Source organism: Ceratotherium simum, chromosome 1 (assembly GCF_057802395.1).
Source record: "Ceratotherium simum simum isolate JZ-2026a chromosome 1, ASM5780239v1, whole genome shotgun sequence".
In the NCBI taxonomy this organism is placed as follows: domain Eukaryota; kingdom Metazoa; phylum Chordata; class Mammalia; order Perissodactyla; family Rhinocerotidae; genus Ceratotherium; species Ceratotherium simum.
In genome coordinates this window covers 63929508-63933018 of record NC_141900.1, presented here as the reverse complement: position 1 = coordinate 63933018, position 3511 = coordinate 63929508, and positions in this window count along the sequence as shown.

Genomic DNA, 3511 nt, shown 5'->3' with positions numbered 1-3511 from the left:
AAATTTATCTTCAGTCCTCTCCCCACTCCCAAATTCACGGCATCTGGGACAAGACAGATCTGAGTTTGAGTCAGGACTCTGTCACTTTGGGTGACCTAGGGCCCATGATGCACCTTTTATTTTGAGTCTCTGTAAACAGGGATTATGACACCTGCCTGGCAAATGGTGTGGGTTTCAGTGAGATGGGGTTCTGGGGTGACAGTATGAGGCAGAGCCCTGGAGGCTTAGGAGGTGCTCAAGAGATGCTTCTTTCCTTCCTCTCGCTTTTCAGAGTTCCTTTCTCCTGGAAAGTGTTATGTGTTATATGAATGGTGGGATTTTCCTTAAACATATTTAAATTGATAAGGATATGTGAAAATTAACATCCAGATGGAACTTTTATTTTGTGAATGTGTGCAGGAGTATGAATGTGTGTGTGTGTGTGTGTGCGTGCGCGCTCCTGGAGGGGCATACAGGTGCCAATGTGACAATATTCTCACAACAATTTCTTGCATCCTACCTTCAGCTCCACCTTTTTCTTCTCTTCTATCAAGAAAGCAAATCCATTAAACAAGAGGAATAGAAAAAAGTAGCAGACTGGTCTGAAAATGCATTGGGCAAGAAAAACCCATTCTATTCTTATAAAATCTTTGATATTAGTGACAAACATAATACTTGAAATTCACAATACACAAGCAGTTGTCATTCTCAAAATCTACTATACATTGGGTGGTTTCAGTGAAACCCAAATCTTCGTGACTTTACAAAATGTTACTACAAACAAGAGTTTGGTGAGTCAACACTCTTTACGTTAGTAGAGTGAAGATTCACTGTTTGGTAAATTAGCATTCATTGAATTGACCTAAGTCACCTTGTCTACTAGCTCCCCAACTCGGCTGGGTTGTGGGCAGGAAACCTTTGCTCTGTGTCCAGGACCATGGCATTCTGGGGGATCTTTTATCCACCTTGTTCATTTTAGATTTGGGGATAATCAAGTGTGTAATTGTGTTTTATTTTTCTATGCTCAGGAGGCATAAAAACTATACAAAACTAAGAGAAAATGCTTTTAGTCATCATAAAATATGTGCAATTATACACTATCTCAAGAAAGATTTCTGTATGAGTATTTTCACTTTAGAATGGACTTCTTAGCTTTTCAGCCTTCATACTGAGGGGTGGCTGTGGAGAGGAAGAAAGTGCACTAGCCCTGAAGAAAATCGGTATTCAAATCCTGACTGCTACTTATGAGCTCTGTGACCTTGGGCATATTACTTAACCTCTCTGAATTTGTTTTGCCACTTGAAAAATGGGAGTCATTATAACTGCTCACAGAGTTGTGGCAAATGACATTCTATAGCGGAATTTAGCCTACTTTTCCATTCCTGCCTCCTCTGGACCAGTGCTCTCAGGATGCAGGAATATTTGCCACATGGGGATCATTCCAGGGGTCTGGAGGAAGCTCATCTCACTTTCCCAGCTGGTTCCTTTTCCAGTGATGGCTTGCCCGTTTCCCAAATGGCTCAGTCCCTTCATATGCTAGCTGGAGAGATAGGAGTCAACAGCACCCAAGGGGGTGGGTGCCATCACTTGTAGAGTGAGAAGAGAAAAGGGGCCTGTAACAGAACCCTTGGGACACCAATGTTTAAGAGGCAGGGGCAGGGTAGAAGGCCAGCCAGGAGGGAGCTGGGCATGGGAGTGCAGGAAGAGCCAAAGTCAAAAGTCAGGCAGAGGCACGAGTCAACTGACACCGCCGGGAGGTCACGGAGGACGTGCTCCTCTGGTTATCTTCAGGTGCCTGACAGGGCCTGTTTCTTTTCTTTGCCGATAGAGGCAGGAGCCAGGAGGACAGCAGCTGCAGAGGAGTGGCCCAGCCGAGGGGAAACCGTGGAGGAACTAGAGGGCACAGAAGAACAAGGTAAGCCTCACCGCACGCAAGTAACTTCCTCCAAATCCTCCAAACGCCCTTCTTTCCTCTGCTCTTGCAGCAGCCTATGAGAGCACAGACAAGCACCATCAGTTCCATTGAAATGACGGAAAAACCAAGACTCACAGTACGAATGCTGATTTCAGCCATTGTGGAGCTGGGATTTGAATCTAGTCCCAAGCCCTTGGCGTCTTTCGGGGGGTTTCCCAAGCGTTTCCAGTGCCAAAGGATCAATGCAGCACTTGTGCAGGTATCTCGAACGCGCAGAAGCCCTCGCGGCAGGACTCTGCTCTGTCTCTTTGTGGGAAAATATCCAGGCAAATGTGGTCCATCGTCCTCGTGGCTAATCATTTCATGAATTCTTGCCTTTACTCCTGCTCCTGCGCTCACTGCCCTTCGCCTTGGTCACTTCTGCTAGATAAGCGGGGGGTCCTTATGTCCTGGTGAGAAGATACCACAGGGCAGGCAGCCCTAGAAGGTGCGTAGCGTCCTGCCAACACACAAGCGCCCTCGGCCGTGCTGGCAGTAAGCACAGCTGTGTGCACGGCGCCCGGGAGGGCCGGAGTCGGCGAGGAAGGCCTGTGTTTTCCAAGTCGGGTTCCTGGTGCTGTGGGCTGCGGCGGTTGTGGCGGATGTTTGGACAGAGGGACCCTGTGAGGCTCTTTGGGATGTGGAGGGATTTTATCACACTCAGAAGGAGATTCGGTTTGGATTCTAAGTATCCACAAGTTACCCCTGGGTGGGGGGTCCTCGGATCTGTTGAATGTTGCCAGTCGCGTTGTCGTCTAGTGCCATTTCCCTTCTTGCTTATGTGAGAGGAGCACGGGAGTCATTAAGGCTTTTGAAGTAACTTTCTTCTAAAAGTTCAGGGTTTTTACATAACTTTATAAAGTGTAGCGGAGCATTGAAATAATGTGGGCAGTCAGCAGTTCTGGTGGCAAAACCACACTAAGTAGTTAGGGCAATCTGTCCCCCTCTCTGACCCTGTCCCTTTACCTATGACTCCTCACCCTTCACAGGTTAATATGCCAAAGAGACATTGTGCAAAAGTGCACTGAAATGCATTAGGTGTTAAAACGACAATAATAGCAGTTGGTATTTATTGAGTGGTTACTATGTGCCATATATTGCACCAAGCACCATTCATGTATTGTCATTTAGTCCTCACTAGAGCTGTATGAGGTACTGTAATTAGCCATGAGGAAACCGAGCCAGAGCCCAAGGTCATGGAGCCCATAAGAGCAGCGCCAGGATTTGACGCTGGCTGTGGAGCTTGTGCTGTTCGTCGTGAGGCTTTGCTGCATTAACATGGGTGGGGGTAGGATGAAAATGACATGAGTATGGTTAGGGTGAAAATGATCCAAGTAATGTAAAAAAAAACCCTATCACTTTCGCTCACACCTTTTTAGCACTCTTATCTCAAAAAAGAGACTAGTGTAAATGTTATCTCCTCCAGGAAGTTGTGAGCTGGAGTAACGGCCCCCATACTTGGTTTACCCCACCTTCTGAACTTCCCTCTGTCTTAGCACCACGTTAGATTATCATCTATTCACTTGTGGGTTGGCTCCTCTAGACTGTGAGCTGCCTGAAGGCAGGGACGATGGGCCA